Here is a 19,504-nt window from a genome sequence, read left to right as displayed (position 1 = left end):
GTGGTTGTTTGAGAACACCGAGCTGGAAACAGGGGATTTATGGGTAGTGGGGCCAATCTATAATAGGTATAGCCCAGGTTATGCATCACCCATAACTGGCATCCAGCACCCTGGTCTGGTCTCTGCCACTGCAGACATCCAGTTATGGATGAGGGAGGACCTTTTGGCAGACCCCTTCTGTTGAACACAAAGATATTTCCAGGCAGCTACAGCTGGCAATGTCCTTTCCCAGCCCAAGTGCTGTGGCATCATTCAGCATTGAGGGAAGCAGAGAAGTTAACCAAAGCAATGACTCTGGAAGCCATCCAGAAAGCCATAAGAGACAAGAGCTCATGTTTCACTGAAACTGTAGTATCTATCTGCCCATCCAAAGGGCTTTAAGAAGCACGAGTGCCTCCACAGGAAATGCAACATATGTACAGTGCAAAGCACATAATATATGAGAAACTCTGAGGAATACTGGCAGCTAGTCCTACACTCAGGAAAAGTATTAGTTCTTATTCACTGAAGAGAAGACACAGAGAGAGAGATAAAGAATGAGCATCAGAAGATCACACAAGGTTTTCTTTACACATAATATATCCCCAAAACACTGTGCATCGAAGCACTAGGCAAAGTGTCTCTTCTCTGGATATATGACTGATTTGTTCCTCCAGAGCACAACATAAAATCCAGAGAACATATACTTCCATAAAAGACAAGAGCATCACTTCACAAAACCTATAGTATCCATCCAGCTCAAGCATAGTCCAAGCATGCCGCTTCATATTCCCTATATGACCGGCCTTGGCATAGAAGATATGTGGGACTGTCAGAAGTCCTTCAAACACCCTGAGTCCAAGTGTTCTTCGGTTTCTGAGAAGTATTTCATTCTACATCTATGGCATTCCTTGAGCAAACCTGATGTTCAGTCCACCTCTGGACATGTTCCCTCTCTCAGTGTTGATAACGGCAAGCAAAGTTACAAATTTTGCTGAACTTCCCACACTTTCTCCACCTGTGGGACCTGGAATGAAAACTCATTCCTGCCCCTCTGTTTGGAGAGGTGGATGAGACAGGCAAAGGCATCTCCTCCTCCCAGTCTGAGCTCCAGCCACAGCCCTTGCTAGCAGCTGTGAGCATCACTGGTTGCCTGGCCCTGCAGAGCTCAGCACAAGTAAATCCCTGCACTAGGAGGGAGTAAGGCAGCTGCTCAGAAAAGCCTGCAGACAGCACAGCTTTGCCTAATGTCGCAAGGGCAAACAGAGCACAGCATGAGAGAACAAGATTTTAAAACAAGATGGCCATTGCCTGCCAGTCCAGTTGGTAAGCCTGAGCAGGTCTCTCTTACCCATCATCTGTCTCTCAATCCCAAGCAAAGATGTGCTATGGAAACCAAGGTCCCTTAGCCCCTGTTCTTTGACTTGCTGCCTAAAATCCCTGAGTGTGCTCTGTGGGAGGTTGGAGCCAGATGCTGAAATACTGCCATGCAGTGAGTGTGCCTGGCTCTGTTTCACCTTGTCTCTCCAGGCAGTGCTGGTCCAAATGGGTTTGGTGTGATCACACTGTAAAACAGCCCCATAACCAGGTCAACTCACAGCAGCTGCCAAATCCCACTTAGAGCTCCAAACCCAGCCCACACAGCTCCCGATACCCTGGCAGCACTGAGCAAACAGCCTTGTGTTTTAGTCTGATTTGGGGCTTAAAAAGAGCGCTGCAGGGAGAGTGAGCCCTTAGCCAGCACCTCCCGGGGGCAGGTGATTTGAGCAGTCTGGGTTGCACTGCTGGAAGTGGTTCTGTCCAGAGCAGTGAGCAGGGAGAGGGGTGGGCTGCAGAACACTGTGGGCAGCAGTGCCTTCCTTGTTGCCTGATAGGAGCTTCACAGCATCCAAAGCAAAGCCAGTGAGGGGACCCACAGTCTTCATCCTTCAGTGTTTGCACAAAATTACCAATCCCCAGGTATGAGAAACCTAAGCAGCTTCTGGGTCCCAGAGGAACCAAGAGGTGAGCAAGCATTTGGTGAGTTCCCCTGTGCCACCAGTTTGGCATCCCCCCAAGGAACAACTGAGACACATTGCCAGAGAGCTCCAATTTCCTTTCCTCTATTGTGCCTACACACTGGAAACAAAAAAAGGTCAAAACAGGGAAAAGAGGGATCCCGCAGCACCAGACAGACATACAGAGGGGAAGAGATGCTCCCCAAAGCCAGGCAGAAGCTCGGGAACTGGCTCTTTTATTTCTAGCAGAAGAGGAACAGCTGTCTTCCCACCTGTTCCTCTTAAGCATAACTCCTGGATTTCAGTTGCTGAAGCTGTCAGCCTGCTATTAGTTAAAATGCATTCCTGTTGCAATTGCACAAAATACCATCATTTTAAGTCAGCACTGGTTTAAGACAGTCATTTTAACCACATTAATTTAAGCCTGGAAGGAAAGCAGTCAGCTTCTAAAGCATAAATTTCTCTGGAAGTAAGGCTTTGATAGTAAGGGAAAGGAAACTGATGCTAACTCTCAGAGATTGCTGCACTAAGAGGGGTCAGATCAGTTCTCACCACCTGTGAATCCAGCACATCAGATTCTTTTTTCATAATTTGTATTTGTCAGTTACTGGTAAAACAGCATCATGTGTTCAAACAAACTCACATCTTCCTAGCCTGTCTTTGCATCTTATTAGATCCAGCAGTGAAGTCATCATGCTAAATTTGTGCCTTCCTGTTTATTTCCACCGCACCAGATTGCAAGGAGCTGTAGACTGTGTGTTCCTTATAAATAATGATAGCACTTTGCATTTATATAACCTTCCATCTGTGGATCAAAGAACTCCACAAAGCAAGGTTTGATGTTCACATTTTATTATCATCATTTCTCGCATGGGGAGAGAGGAAGCACAGACTGAAAGGCTCCCATTCACAAGCCAGCTTCATTGACTAGGGAACAGTTCCCTTTGAGTCCCTGATTTTAGAAGCCCAGGATGATTTTAAAGCTCCTAAGGCCACACTTGAAATGAAGGGGTAGCTGCAGGTACTAAGAACTCTTTTGAGTCCATGCTTACCAAAAGCCCAACATGTTGCTGCTTGTACGGTTTTATCCTACCTGGAGAACACGAGGGACTGTCTACATTGCTTCTGTGGGCTGACATCAGGAAAGCAGAAGCAAGAAAACTGTGCTAGTCAGGATGCTGCGCTACAGTGTGTAGGGCTGTGTCTCAGAGGGGCTTGGTGAGATGGATAACTGCTTAGTTTTAGTCCACTCAGGGCACGAACCCTCAGAGTAAAGAGCAAAGAAGACAGGACAGAGGCTCATTAAACGGCTTTACTCCAGGAAGACTTTCCATGAGAGTAAGCAGTGGAGGAGTCTCTACAGAACTAGGTGTTAGAAGTCAAATACCAAGAACAAAAACAGACAGACACAGCAAAAACATGCTCCTCAAGAGCAGGCCTGGTGTGGCCACTCAGTCAAGTTCATGCAGTATTTCTGGCTGTCACCTCTGTCTCTGCATGCACAAAATCATTTCTGAGTCAGCAATCACCCTCTATTCCAATCGCTTTTCATCACTGCCGAGTTGTTTCCTCCCTCCAGCACACACCGCTTAAAGTCACTGTGTCAGGATATAGCCCCTGAAGTGCCTGGAAACTGCTCAAGGTGCTATTTTTTTGTGTGTGTCAGTTTAATTCTTACATGTCCTAATGCACAAGGAGGGCCAGGGTGGGCAAGAAGGGGAGCGGAGATGTTCTGCAAAATATTAGCAGTGATTTTTAGGTCCCTGAATGGTATTTCCAGGAGAAAAGAGCAAGCCAGTTGGCAGAGGAAACTGCTTTTAGTTTAAGTACTTGCTTTCATTCTGGTTGCTTTAAGTTCCCTTTAAAGAAATCTTGTGTTGCTCTCTCTCTCTCTGCACTTTTAGACATTGCTTTTCGCTTTGAAAATCTACAATACAGTGATTCTGAGCAGCTCCTCCTTCATCTACTGGTTGGAGACACATGCCAAACAAATACTCTGTATCCCCTGATGTGTTCTTATCCATCAGAGAACAAGCCTGGCTTTAGGCAGCATGAAATTGATTCTGAATTCAGTATTGTTTCTTCCTTCTCGCCTTCTTACCACCTGGCCCTGAGCAGCCCCACTCTCATACACATGCACATTGTGGCACATACTTTCTCTTCATGGCATGGAGTTACCTCATAAGAGCCAGAGTTTAAATATGGCTCAGGGAAATGCTAATCTGCTCATGGGACCTCCACCCAACAGCCTTAAATAGGAAAAATGGCATTTCTGGGCCAGGCTGTATTAAGTCAAGAATATACTTCAAACTAACTTTCTCAGAATGTGTAAAACCACTGATATGTTACGTATGTGTCAGCACACTGATCCACATTTTCTTCATATGACCCAGTATCCTACACTCCATAGATGGGATGACAAATCCCATATGCTCCTGAGCCAGCCAGCCCTGGTCAGGAGTTTTAAGGGACATGCTCAGCTTGTCTATTAATTTTTCAGAAATTTCGGCTCCAGAATTTTGAATGTTCTATGTGGTTTTTAAATCTATTATTATTGTTGTTCAGTCAAAACCAGTCATTTACCCATTTAAGCCAAAATGCATTTGTGACTCTGTTCTTGTATTCTCCACTTGATAAGCAGTCATCTTTTTGTGATCTTTTAAGAAGGTATTGAATCATTTTTCTTTTAAAACAGAGGAAATTTTACTTTCTGTGGCTTATCTGGACATTGCTAAGGTCCAGCATTAGACACATGGGCTGGGGCCTTCGTGTCTCTCTGCACTGTTGTATTGTTTTCACCTTTCTGACATCCCTCACATCAGCCCTCTCTAAAAATACCCTGGTGCTGAGCACATTGGTCTTAGCAGTCCAGGAAAGGGCTGAGGACACCATGTCAGCACAGAGCAAGCTTATTCTCTCTCCTCCCCTCCAAGTATTTTCCCAAAATGCTTTGATTCCACCTGGGAGAGATGCAAAAGAAACAGTGAGAAGAGCATATACTGCTAGCCCACATGACAGACCTCAGCCTTCTTTGGCATCACAAATCGTTTTTACTAACCATTTGTAATTGGTTTTGCTCTTATGGATGGAAACCCTGGCTGGGGAAATGCAGGTGTTAGGTACCATAATAATAAAAAAAAATTAAAAAAAAAAAAAAAAAAAAAAAAAAAAAAAAAAAAAAAAAAAAAAAAAAAAAAAAAAAAAAAAAAAAAAAAAAAAAAAAAAAAAAAAAGACAAGAAATATCCTAAAGGCTGTAGCTAGACCCCTCTTCCAGAGCAATTCTGGGGGTGGCCAGAAGCCACCTACACAGGTGTGGCTCTCAGGTAACACTGATTTTTGTGGAGGCGCTTCCTTCCCCTTCCATGCATCCCCATCAGTCCCAGGACATACTCTCGCTCTGCTTGTAAAATCCCCCTGTCCTAGGCCATGCCAGTGGTGATGAAGGCTGGGCACTTCCACACTGCTCTCAGTCAGCAGAGCAAGGCAGCAGCACATCACACCCCTGGCAGCTCAGCCCATGGTCAGATACAGCTCAACAAAGGCAACAAAACAATTACAAAGAACAACAAAGAAAGGAAGAGGGAGGGAGGAAGGGGAGCTGGCAGCAGCTCCCCGAGGACAATGTGATTCTGTAAGTCTCAACAACACCAATCAAGAACCGCAGATTTTAATTTTCACTGTAATTAACTTTATCCAAACGAGCAGCAAGCTGACTGGCTTTCTTTGGGAGTCTTCTGGCAATTTAATGTGTCTTTAAAATGACTTGGCACTCCTAAAGGAAGAGGAGAGGGAGCAGAAGATTGATGCAGTGTCAGGCATTTACTCCCACTAATGAAAAGGGATTGCCAAGGCTGTTTGATCATATATTGTACCCTATTCACTAGGTGCTACTCAAACAGGAGCACTGCTGTAACCACAGTGTTCTCAAAACTGTCAGCAAAATAACCTGCTTTCCAACACGTGTGTAGCATGTAGTGCAAAGCGAATGGCACAGGTATTTAAAATTACATCTGCAGCATGTAGAAAGGTAATGCAGCATGAAATCAGTCTCGCTCAGACTGAAGTAGTGAAATGACAGTGTCTGCATTTCTGGGCAGGCTTTGGCTCTGAGATTTGCATGATGCCCTCACAAACAGTGCCTGTTGGAACACAGGGGCCAGTGCAACAAAGGCCTCTCTGTTCATTCAGCTCTTTTTCTTGAGAAGGGGATGCGTTGCACCCCTTGCTAAATAACTTGCTCTGACTGCCTTGGTTATCTCAGAGGTCCTCCCAGAGCCTGGAGTGGAGCTGAGAGCTCAGGACAGAGTGTGAATTGGTGCTGCCTGATATAACTTTACGGCAACAATTAGCCATAGGCATAGGAGTTAAAATGCATGTATTTCTTGGCAGTTCTTAATTTCTTTGAGATATTTAACCCTTAGATATCTCAGAGATATTTAACCCTTCCTTGTGAGTAGCATGGGAACTTTGGTTCCCTAAATGTGATAAATTTTCTGAAGTTATTTTAAAAACTGCTTTTTTTTTTTCTTTTCTGCACCTTTCTTTGTGGCTCTAGCAGACTTCATGGAAAAAGGATATGATGAATACCTGTGGACAAGCATGTTTATTTATTCTGGGAACTGTGCATGGAACCAGCAGGCCAGGATTAGTTTTCTACTTCTATCAGCTTTGTAGGTGCTACCAGCAAGGTGTCATGAGTTTTCACATCTCAGCAGTGGCATAGGTGGAGCAGGACTGCCAGTGTGGGAGGAGCAGGCATGGGGTGACCAAGAAACACCAGTGCGTTGGTGTGCAAGGACACCCTTTCAACGTAGTTAAGATTTGTTTCTTAACACTCTTGCGACAGCCTTAGAGCTGATGGATCACACAATCCCTTATTATCTGATGGATTTCTCCCCTGGAGATACCCCAGTGTTGTCTGCTCTTAAAAGGGGATTACATCATGCAAGATGCCACCTTTTGAATGAGATTTAGTGTATGTGAGGTCAAGATCTTAAAGAAAATCCTGCAGTACCTCCTTCTGGTACCGAAACATCATCCCCAGCATAATGACCACGCACCAGCTGCCTGGGCTCTTGATTTTTCTGTTGAACCTGGTATTAATTCTTCTCTGATGATGGTGTTCATGGCATTTCAGCTCAAGCAAGCCCAGTGTCATTTCATGACCTGACTTCAGCGAACCATGTCCTCAGTGTCAAGGTTTGTGTTGGAAACATAAGCTGCTTTTTTTTCAGGGCTGGAATGAGACTTTCCATGAATGTGGTTCTTTCCTACAACATCCAGACAGAAGGGAGATGCAGTGACCAGGAGAGTGAAAGGGTCACTGGATACAGCTATACTAGCAAATCAGGGTTTGGGAATATCATACAATCATAGAACCATTAGGGTTGGAAAAAAACTCTAAGATTATTAAGTACAATTTTCAACCTGGCATCACCACCGTGTTCACCCCTAAATCATGTCCTGAAGTGACATATCCACAAGTTTTTTGAACACTCATAGGGATGGTGACTTCATCACTTCCCTGGGGAGCCTGTTCCAGTGCTTAATAGCCTTTTCTGTGAAGAAATTTTGCCTAATGTCTAATCCAAACCTTCCCTGGAGCAACTTGAGGACATTTCCTCTTGTCCTGTCACTTGTTAACTGGGACAAAAGACTGATCTCCACCTCAGTACAGCTTCCTCTCAGGTAATTGTAGACAGTGATAATGTCCCCCTGAGCCTCCTCTTCCTCAGGCTAAACAACCTCAGCTCCCTCAGCTGCTCTTCATAAAGCTTGTTCTCCAGACTCTTTATCAGTTTCATCGCCCTTGTTTGGACAGTCCCTATGCCAAGTGCCGTGGAGCAGCCTGCAGCTGCCTAACGCTCTGCCCACATTCAGAGAAGGGGAGCAGTATGCAAACTGCCTCTGAGGAACGCTCTGTGAAACGATCCAGTTCCCAAACCATGCACAGTAATCCCGTAGGCAAACACGGAGCTGGCACAGGCCAGCAGTGGGCCTGAGAAGTCTCCAGCAGGATAGCCAATAATAGCCAATATCCAAGAGTGTTTCTGTGCACTGTTTGGTTTAATACTCTAAATGTAGGCACTATGTCCCATCCTGCTGAAACCTTATTTCATCATAAATAACTTTAACGATTATTCCACCTTCTCCCAAAGCTTTAGGAATAAACAAGCCAATTCACCACCTGTTATGAGGACTGCTAGACCTGCAATGATTAACACTTAAAAAATGTAATGGAGTGTGGCTAAGATGAAGTAATGCATGATCAAATACACCAGAAAAGCAGGAATTGAGGAGGAGAGAGAAGCTACCAGGACATTAAACCCGCCATGTACTAGGCTGCATCAGTCATGACACAGTTGGGTGGGCGGTGCCGTATTCCTGTGTTTCAATGTAACTTCCCCAAGAGCACAACTGATGCCAAACACCAGGGGGGAGGAGCAATCTCAATCCCACTGAAGTCAGTGGCAAGCCTCTAGGTGCGCTATGTCAGGTGCCTCTGCATGCCGTGTTTGGCTCCTTCCTTCCAGCCAGCTGCCTATAACATGACTCTCAGCACCAGCACTGGGCTGCTTCAGGTACTTGGAGAGAGTTTCTAGGATGCTCAAATCGCTTAAACCTGGAAAAATTATCTTTGAAGCTGATGAGATCCTGAGGGCTTCAGGTTTAAAAATGGAGTATTCCTTTGGATTCCACATACCACTCACTCTCCCTAAATCCACATTCCTCATTCCCTAATACGAGTGGCCAAGGGACACTTATGCTCATCTGTACTGAGAGCTTCACGGTGGGAAGTCAGGCCTCTTTATTGCTCAATAACATCTTATTTAGCAGCAAGCTCTGCTGAGTTCAGGGGCTTTATCCCAGGGTAAATCACTAATTAAAAACAACATGAATATAGGGAAATCTAGCCCCGTTGCTCCACTCTATTTTACAGTTTATTAACTTAGCTTTGTTTTGTAGTCAAATCTAGGGATTAACTCTTTTTTGTTTTCTGCTTTTAGGTGGTTTCTTTGCTTAAAAATAGAGCATTTATTGGGAAATCATTGACTGAACATAGCCTTGTGCTCCTGTGAGGATCTGATAACAAGATGAATGCCTCAGCTGCTTTGAAATGGACAGATCAATATTACAATATGAAAGTGAGAAAATGATTTAGGATTAGAGGTGGCATGCTTGGTTTTGTTCTCACACAGGACGTAAATCAGGCATTATACCACCAGAGTCAATGCCAGTGCCCTGGGGTAAATCTATTAACACAATCCTGAATCAAACCAAATAATTTTCCGGGTTGTGGAAAGGGAGGAATGATGGTCAAGTGGGACAAAATAGCAAATGAAATAATGTATGGGTCTATTACAGACTGTTGAAAGAAAAAGTCCAACTTCCACTTGCTTGAAATAGAGATGCTCTGGATTTCTTCTGAGAGAAGGAGAGAGGGTGATGGAATGGATTTGTGCATTTATTCCTCAAATGAGCTGCAGTGCAGCACCACTGTAAGTGCATGTAAAACAAACAAAGTTCCACTGGGGAGAAAAAAGTAATTTCTGTTTCATTAGAAATTCTCCCGTTCACCCCAGTGGTAGAAAGAGCAGGTATCAAAGTCTAGATACCCTAAAGGAGTAATTTGGATGAATCCTGTCTGTGGCCTGAGGAGCTGGCAGATTGTCTTGGGTAGTAGCTTTTGTTGTTTCTAAATAACTCTCTCCACAACAGCCTTAATTGTTACTCCCAGGAGGAAAAGGTTAGTGACCCCTCAACATTACCCAAGCCTGCAACTGTGCCATCTGCTGTGGCACCAGTAACACCTCCCTCATTTCCAAAGCACTTGTTCAGTCCACCCTACTTACAGTACAACCTTTTTTTAGGCTTCCTGGCACCAGATTTTTACCTAACATCATTGCCCTCCTTCGGTCATTATGTTTTTACCCTCCGGCATGCAACAGTGCCGCAGCATCTGGAAGCCTGTCTGTAAAGACAATCCTCTTTCCTTCTGCAGACAAGCAAGAGCTGTGCCAGGATTAAACTGTTCATTTAAGAGCGATCAAGTTTACATGTGTTGTGCTTTCTTTTATTTTACTAAAGGAAACACATGAGTGAGTGATTAAAGCAGACACTTGGGCTGCTGCAATTCATTGAGATTGCTGTTGTTTGCTTTGATGAGATTCCAGTCTGCAGCAAATTTCCTCCCCATGATTAGCCTGGTGTGGAATACACAATGCTTGCTCCACCGGAATAGGACCTGGGGAGAGCGAAGGCAGCGTGTTTATGCACTGATGTGCTTGATTATTTATTGCAGTATCATCTCTGTGGGATAGCACAGGTTAACGGAGGGGTTGCAGTTAATCCATGCCAGAGCTAATACCGTGTCCTTCATAAGGCATTACAGAATGATCTCCAGTGGGAAGACAATGTTGGTCGTAACCAAACTGATCCCCCCTCTGCACCCCACACACAGCCTGTGGCAATTTTTAACACTATTTGATAGCCACAAATTCTCACTGGGCAAAAACTACACGGGATTAACTGTGATAATGTGTGGCTGCCCGCCATGCTTCTCTTCCTCAGTCGACATTTTTTTGTCTGCTGTCACAGTTTCATAATCATGCAGAGCTTTTGTTGAGGACAGAAGGGGGACCCAGGGAGAAAGCTCACATCCCAGGTGAGAGAGAGGATATAGCTTTCCTCTTTGTGTCCTTGTAGCTTCAGGCTTGGGTGGCAATCTGAGTTCAGACACCTTCCCCGCCATGCAACAGTGTTGATAGGAAGCCACACAAAGATGTTAGCAGAGTTAACAGGAGGTACACGTGAGGGGACTTACACTGCAAGTACTTTCACCCCTTTCTGCATCTCCCGGGAACATTGCCACTGTGTCTTCATCAGCACGTCAGGAAACCTAACCAAACCTAAGGCACATGGGGATATTCAAGCCCTGAATGGGGTTTGGTCTGCTCCTAGCATCAGGGCAGCCCCACTAATATAGGCTCCTTTTCAAGTTCTTCCACTCTTTTTCTCTGAAGGTGACTTTGGGATACAACTGGACCTCGTCTGCTCTTAGAATAGATCCAATGGGCACTGTGTCCTGCTGCCTGCACCATCCATGCCTGGAGTGCCGCAGGGATGAAGGCTCACCACTCACCACAGCTGTCAGCCCACCCTGCAGAGGAGGAAGCCATTCAGCACTTGTCTGCCTGCTTCACCTGCTTCCTACTTGTCACCTGTTTCTCAGCAAGATCATAGTCTGGGTTTTGCAAGAGCAAATTTTTGGGTCACTTTCTCAGCACTAGGTGCCTCTACTCCCGTCTGATCACACTCAGCATCCTCTTCATCTTCCATCCTGGAGTTTTTCGTCTTAACATTATTTCTGTCATAGACTAAATTAGTATTGTTGCCCTCCTAAAAGCACCTGTGTCCTTTTCTCACCTTTGTGGCCAGCATTGCCTACCATATGCCCAATGTGCTGATGTACCCTTTTGCCCACCATAAAAGAGCTACTAGCACAGAGTAACGGGTCTCTAGAAGCTCTGGCAAGTGGAAATCACACCAACCCTCAGCATCCCATAAACCCCTGGCTCTCCCGGGAGCACTGGATACTTGGAACATAGCAGAGCAGTTTTCTGGCTATCCAGATGGTTGGCTGGAGCCACGTACTCTCTTTCTCATGTCCTGTGATAAGCATAGCCTGGTCCAACTGGCCTTTTGGGGGTGCTTTATTTTCAAGGAACTCCCAGTTTTGCTGTCCTGGTGAAATGAGTTTGCAGCCTATCCCCATATTTCACATGCAGGGCACCTCAGAGCAAACACTCTGCTCTGGCAACATCAATTTGGCCCCTCCTGCTCTGTGCTAACAGAGCGATCCTTGTGTCGAGAGGGGAGCTTCAGAAGAGCTTTATTCCTGGCAAACAATGTAGGAGAGATAACGAAGAAATTCCCTTTGGAAAGCAGTTTCATAACCCCTCAGAGTCAGATGTTGTCTTTATGACAGGACATAACATGGAGCAGGCTTTAAGAGGGTGATCCCATGTTACAGTCTGTCCTTTCCTCTCATGCACCATCTTCACTCCCCCTCTCACACCTTGCTCCCTTGCCCCAGCCTGGGGAGCAGCAGGCAGGGGAATCTCTGCAAACACAAACTGCTTTGGTCACCTCTCATAGGTGGGTGCTGCCAGGGGCCACCCCACACAGCAGCAACTCAGGTGTCTGAGCGCCCTGATCCACACTTCTCTGCATCAAAACCCTGGCATCCACCTTTCCAGGGCTGCTAGGAGGCCAAGGAGCATGGGAGCTGCTGTCTGATGCTTAGAACCTGAATAGGGAGCTAAGGAGCCTGCATGCTGGGATGAATCTGTGATCTCCTTAGTAAGCAAACCCTCCCTGGGGATCAGGATCAGGGGAAGGAGTACTCTTTGCTGCCTGCATTTAATTTTGGTTCCTTTGGAGAGAAATGGTAGAATCAGGTTGGACTAAGCTCAGGCTGGTATTGATGTCTCAGGAACTTGGGAAAACAATAGCATTGAAAAGACCCTCTGAAAAATAAAAAATCAACCATCACAGGATTTGGGATTTGCTCATCTTCTGAACTAATTTCCTCACAAGTTCTGGCCTTCAGAAGACTGTGCTGGATTCTCCAGTCATCTTGGATACAAGGAAGGGAAAAAAGGAACCATAAAAACTGTCAATCTTTCTCACTCTTAGATCTATTAGGCGCTTTTTTTTCCCCCCTATCTTTGTAATTACAGTATTGTATAAAGTGTAAGATAACATTCAATCACTGTAAAATAAGATTTAATTATGTCATGATGAGATTCATTAGTTAATATTTGTATAGCACACTGAACATGTAAAGTGGCTAGAAAGCACTAAGTATTAATCTTGCTGTTTTAGAAAACAAGGGAATTTGCTTTTGGGGAGCAGAAAAAGCACACTAAACATTTAGAGTGGATCTTCAGATGGAAAAAAATCAGTGGCTGGGCCACAATGCACCTTTAGCAGGAGCCTTTCTCTCCTTTTGGGCCAAAGTTATATCCACAAGGCCCTCAGTGGCGAGGCTCTGACAAAGCCACTACAGGAGCAGGACCTTTTTTCCTGGATCATTACATAATGGTCTATCATATTATTTAGTGTATCCAGTGTTGGGATGCCTCAGCCTTTGTTTCAGCTTCCAGGACTTCCACAGTTCCAAAGGTATCATGTGAATATATGCTCTCACCCAATAATCTGATGCTTGCAGTAGCTAGGATTTAATTTTTTCTATAGAGGTCTGGGGCATCACAAACCTCATTTGGGTGGAAAGATTCAGGGATACATTCTCTCAGCTTTGCAAATCTTTCACTAGCTCTGCTCACACTGGGGCATATTTGTCAAGACAAGGCACTTCTCAACAGAGCAAAGGGAGGACAGGGGAGCTGAGGGTTGATGTCTTTCATTGTGCTCTGAAGCTGTTGCCTGCTTCCAGCAGTTGCTGCTCTGCTGGCAGCAGCTATCACTCTCGGTGACTACAGCACCACATAAAATAAAACCAACACCAGGGAGGTATTGCAGGCCACCAGTTCTGGTGCACCAGCAACCTTCTTCTTGGGGACTCCAGGGCATACAGAGTGGGAAAAACAAGAGGTACCTTGCTATCATGAACCAGGCCATGATGGTCCCAGGAGCAACATCTTACAACATGCAAGGAGAGCAGTAAGTCTGGTACCTGACACTTCTGTGCTTCAACAGATGGTCTACAGAGAAGCACAGAAGATGGTGTGGAGAGATAGGCATTTCTTTTGTGCTTCCTCCAGCCATTGGCTGCTAGGCATGGGCCCTAAGAAGTAATGAATGTGTTTTAAGATCCACTGAGGACCAGACTACAAAAATACGAAGAGCATCAGGAAAATAATTTTTTGGGAAGGGGTATATTAATATGTTCTAAGGAGTGTCTCCTAAGATTAGGGGGGCTGAAGAACTGAAGGGGTTAATCTAAGGTTTACTTTGACTTACAGAAGCATGTAGGGGGAAAAGAAAAAGGCACTAATCCAAAATACTACCTGGCTGCGTCACTATTAGCTGGCTAGCTGCATCCCAATCCATCACCTCTCTGTTTTATGAAATAGCACAGTTCATCTGCTCTGAGAAGCAGCCTAGAGGCTCCAGTCTCCAAAAACTGGATTTCCTGACCTCCTGGCTTAGCTTCAGTGCCTGGAAGGCTGAGACATTGCAGTGGCAAGGCCAGCTCAGTTCCCTGAAAGGTTCTCTTTTAAAGAGCTGCTCAAAAGACGACAACCCCTAAGGCAATAAAAGCAGTGAAGTTGCCCCTGTCTGCCACAGAGGAACCTGATAATTCCTACTTGAATGAGTCCTCCTAAGGTTCATATGATTGAGACTGCATAGTTCATTTTCTTAACTCACAATTCCTCCTTAGAGCTTCAGGAAGAGTGCTATTAAGGGCATTCATTTATTTTCATCATCCCCATCTTCTCTCAAGCGTGCAAAGATGCCCTCCTGCCAGAAAGCCATTGTTTAACTCTCAGCATCCTGTCCTCCACTTTAGTGGGTTGCACGGGAGGATTTACAGAGCTGTCACGCTGCAATATCCATACCCGTGTACACTGAGATGTACTACATTCTCCAAATTGATCCCCCATCCTTTGGAGATTCACTTATGCCCCCTTTAGGCACAAGCTCATCATGCTCAGGTACATAAAAAGGCAATGAAGAGAAGCCGTGGGTATGGCGAGCGCCAGGCAGCCACCGCAGAGCACAGAAATGCAGCAGCCCTGTGAATCCCGCTGTGTACGGCAGCTCATGAGCGAGACCGCACACCGAAAGTATTTATTGTTGCTGGAGCGCTTTAATTAAGTGGGAACTGTTGGGAGAGTAAACACAGAGGTAAAGCAGCAGCTTCCCACGCAGGAACACCTCCCTCCACTGGTAAATCTGCCCTCTCTGCTAAGAAACTCCCGCTGCTCCACTCCTTTGTGCTTTAAGAGAAGCAAAAAGACTCAGTCATCCTGAGAGACGTCTCGGAGGAAGAAATCATGGTGGCACACAGCTTTAGCAGCACTTTCTGGCATCTGAGGGGGGAGCAGTCAAGCTGCCACATTGCCGACAAGTTCCCGTCTGTGCCCGGACAAGCTCCCACCACTCACACGGGACAGCCCCTTCCCTGTTGTGACCAGTCCTCTTTGCACTGCCAAAGGCAGAGTTCACCCCCAGGTCACCCCCTTTATCTCAAGAAGGCTGAGGGCTCAGGGAGGCATCACACCTCTGCCAGCTCTTCTTCAGCCAAAACTGTCTGATCATTGGAGAAAAGGTCATTTTCCCCAGAATTTTGAACTTGGGCAAAATAGAGCATAAGGAGGTACCAGGAGAACATGGCAAGGCAGGATTGCCGCAGGCTGATCCCTAAAGCCAATAGGTTGGGTTGGTTGCTTGCCTTTACATTTTTAAGGCACTCAAAGGAACAGCTGTATTTTTTCACAACTGCTGAACTCAGCGGGAACTCTGTGAAATTGTCTTTCCTATTATGGAGCTGCCTCGATCAGGTGTTTAGCCACCTCAATTTAAGTTGTAACTTCTGTGTAGATATATATATATATATTTATTTTTTTTTATTCAACAGCGAGTCATAAAGCAATGCACCATCAAAATGACAGAGTGCCTTCATCAACGGTGTCTTTCACCAAGTGTGAGGCTGGGCTGCTAGTACAGGTGTTCCTAAACAGAAAGGAAGCCAGGAACCCAGGACTTTCTTCTGTCTCACTTAGCTTGTCATCTCCTTAGCTTGCTCAGCCAACACTTCCACCTAGTGGCCTGCACCACGCATGCTGGGATGATAGATGTCCTTGGATGTAACAGAAGGATCAGAACTTTCTGAAGAGGAAAAAACATAATCTTATGGAATAATCAGATTATTTCTCACTGGCAAGATTGTGTCAAGCTAGTTAGCTTTCCCCTCTGAAGGGTAGGGATGATTATCTTGTAATGCTGTGCAGCTGCATATGACTAGCATGCACATTAGAGAAGTAATCAGTAGTAAATTACTTCTGAGACAATACTCGGTTGCATGTAAATGATTACTTTGGGTAGTCATTTGGAATAGATGAGTTTTGCAAAGTTTAAACAATCCTAGCGGGGGATTCTGCTCCCCTTAAGGGGACAAACTGCATTGCTAAGCAGCCAGCACAGAGGAGTGCACACACACAGGGCCATCCAAGTGCTGCTCCCAGTCTGCTCGTGGCCCATGTGCTTTCTGGGATAAATTGCTTATACTATTTGCCTTGCTTTCCCTGCCTGAACCATGCAGACGGTATTCTGTGGGGAGTCTGAAAGCCATCTACCATGTTACTGGCTGGTATAAATAATAATACCAGCACAGAATTCCCTTAAGGATAATCTTTGTGCTGGCTCTTTGATGGTTCACATGGATATTGGCTTTACAGGACTTGTAGAGGAGAATAAAGGAGAGAGCTGCTGTCAGGTATTCTCTTTCTCAGGGCATACCTGAACTGGTCTGAGACTACACCTGAAAGATATTGTTGTTTTGGTTTTTTTCACCTTTAGAGCTTAGTTTTATTTTTATGACAGCACTGGAACATTGTCTTAGAGACTAGTAACAACCATCATCACTTGAAAAATGTCTAGAAACAACCCACCTCCCCCCAAAAGCAGTTACATTTGTTTTCCAGACCTTCTCTCTATCATCATCAATGCCTCTTTACATTACTCTATGTATTTCAACAGGGGTTAAATTCCCCATGTGACACCAATCCCCTGGACCACTGTCTCCTCTGCAGTCAGAAGCGAGAAATTAAAGCCTCTAAAGAAAGCACACACTAGAGAAAGACATCTTGTTCTGCACCACAGTTAGGCAGCAAGGCAGTAGAGGTGACAGCAGACACCCATGGCACAGTCAGTAAGACCAATGAGGCTCCTGAAGTCTCTATCCAATGCCTTATTTGTTAGGTTATTCTTTCTCCTTCAAACATCTTTCTGTGGGATAAAGCCTTCAGGCAACTACAAGACAAAATTTTATATTTTTCTTCTTTCGTGGCAGAAAATCTCTGCTTAATACATTTTTAAAGACTATTTTCATCTAGGAAGACTATTAATAATTAAGAAGAAAACAGTATTATTATGAAAATTAAGGCACCTCTGGGTCTGTGAGAACATGGTATTTCCCAATGACTTACTGACATCCCTTCCAGCTCCCAGACAAACAGCACGGAGAGCAAGAGACATTTGTACCCCAGAGGGACCACCCTGTTTAGGCCAGGTCAGCGCACAGGGCTGATGCTCTGTAATTAAAGACAAGCTGTCAAATGATTTTTCACAATTCTTCAGTCTTTCTTTGCTGTTTGCTTTAGGGCAGTGAGAGATCTTTCCTCTCTCCTTACCCTGTCATTACCAGGTCACTGTGATGGACCAGCAGGAATCACTCCTGCACTTCCACAGTGGGGCAGCAAGAACTTCCAGGGCTCTGCAAACCTCAACATGCAGAACTACATTGTCAGCCATAGTTGTAGAAGTGAATATCTTGCTGGACTTCATGTTTTGAACACACTCTGCAAGTATTAAATTGCCTGCACTGGACCTGAGAAATGAAGGACTGGCCCTTGCCTGTGCATTTTGCAAGAACCACTCGCACAATTAGAGTTATACACAGTCATGCATGCAGATACTGTAGCATATGTGGGTATTACTCCAGCAGGAGTAAATCCTGACCTAAAGGAGTCCCTGACATAAAATTGCCATGGGCAAGATGGGCCTTATCCTTCTGTGCTGCAGAGACCACTGGCTAGCAGGCAGACTTTGGCTGTTTTGGACACCAATAGCTGTGTAGCCTTGGCAACATGCAAGTTTCCCGGGGCCTGCCTGGAGAGTGCTTGTTGCTGATTTCCCTTTCATTGAGGGCCAAAGCAGTCCCTGGACATGCTGGGATGCGCTAGTGACAGAAAAAGGCCATTGCTGCTTTGATGCCCGTAAGTGGAGGTTAAATACAGGGAATGGAGCAATGCCATAGATGAAAGTGGCTTACTTCTCTGAAATTCTTAAAATCATATAATTTTCTTTGGACTGAGTAGTACTCATCCAACCTGAAAAGGCAAAAGCCTGCTCCTTCTCCAGTGAAGAACCACTGATGAGCCAGTACCCCACTGCCTGCAGGGACTGCAGTTGCCGACAAAATCTCCTTCTTTCATTCTTTCTTTCACGTGCCCTGATTCCCACTCCCTTAAAGCAGGGCTGGGATGAGCAGTATATCTGCAGTACATCTGTGGCAGAGCAGCCACCAGAAATGAAATTATTACTCATCGGCCAAGCTGCCATAACAGAGTGGACTCAGGTGTTCCTTGCTCAGTCCAGAAAGGAAATAAAATTTCTCGTCCCAGTTGACCTCCACAAAGACACTGAGCTACATGAACTCACTTGCCTGTGCTCCTGGATTTCGCACAGATAAAGTATTTTGGCCTTGTCATCTCTCTCTGCACCTACAGAAATTTTCCTGAAGTCGGCTCTAAGTGGGGAGCTCCAAATAAGTTCAACAAGTTTTAGGTTGAGCTTTAAGTGTGGTTACTTCCTCTCTGAGCAATGCTAATAAGGGCAGGTGTGTCAGGTGTATCAGGTGTCCCAAGTCTTAAAACTTTTCTACCTTCCAATGTCTTCATTAAATACCAGTGCCCTCAGTTCCAACTGGGAGTGAAGTTACTAAGAGACTCCAGTTTTAGCTCAGGCTTATTTTCCTGCAAGTAAGTAAGAGTTAATCCTACAATACCACCTTCTCTGGGGTGTACTGTGTCATTATCCCGATGCTTTGCACTGTGTGCCAGGGTGGTGCTTCATGGCCAGTGAGTGGCTTCAGCACTGCTCTCAGTGCTGCTTCGTTTGCTATCAGAAAGACAGAGAAACAAATTGTGTGTCAGTGCCTACCTATTCTTTAGGATTCATCCTGGAGAGGGAAATCAATGACTCAGTCTCTTCTTGAGACATCTACCTTAAAACATGGGGAGTGAGGTCTGACATTTTGTGTGTGTATGTGTGTGAGTGGTTCAGCATTGCCATTTATATTCACCCTCCAAATCAACAATTATCTGGAGTCCCCCAGGAGGGAAATGTGCTCCTCTCATAAGGCTGCAGTAATGACTGGGAAGCAGTGGTGTGTAACAGGATCCCCAGTGCTAGGCTTTGCCTGATAACCACATACACTACTAAAATAACCCTGAGCTGGTTCCAGTCCTTAACATTTCCTTATTGCTATTCTATGGGGCTTGTGTTGGGAAGAGAAACATCACTTCCCTGCAAATTAATATCCAAATGCAAGTCGTGCTTAGCATCTTACACGGGTCCTCATAAATTTGAGTGAGTTCTTTGTCTCTTCCATCTCATTGGCCTGACAGGATGATCACTCCCTGCTACTGTACTGACCATGTCCCTTGTCAGTAGCCCACGAGGAAAAATTCTGTGTTGACATATTTCCTTCCTAATTTCTTGGTCCATAACTTTTTTTTACCCTTTCTCCCTGCCTAACTCCAATCACATTTGGAAG

Source organism: Empidonax traillii, unplaced genomic scaffold (assembly GCF_003031625.1).
Source record: "Empidonax traillii isolate 1590-97213 ecotype Southwest subspecies unplaced genomic scaffold, ASM303162v1 scaffold55:size2822071, whole genome shotgun sequence".
NCBI lineage: Eukaryota > Metazoa > Chordata > Aves > Passeriformes > Tyrannidae > Empidonax > Empidonax traillii.
The sequence above is the reverse complement of the archived record's forward strand: the minus strand, read 5'-3'. Positions refer to the sequence as shown.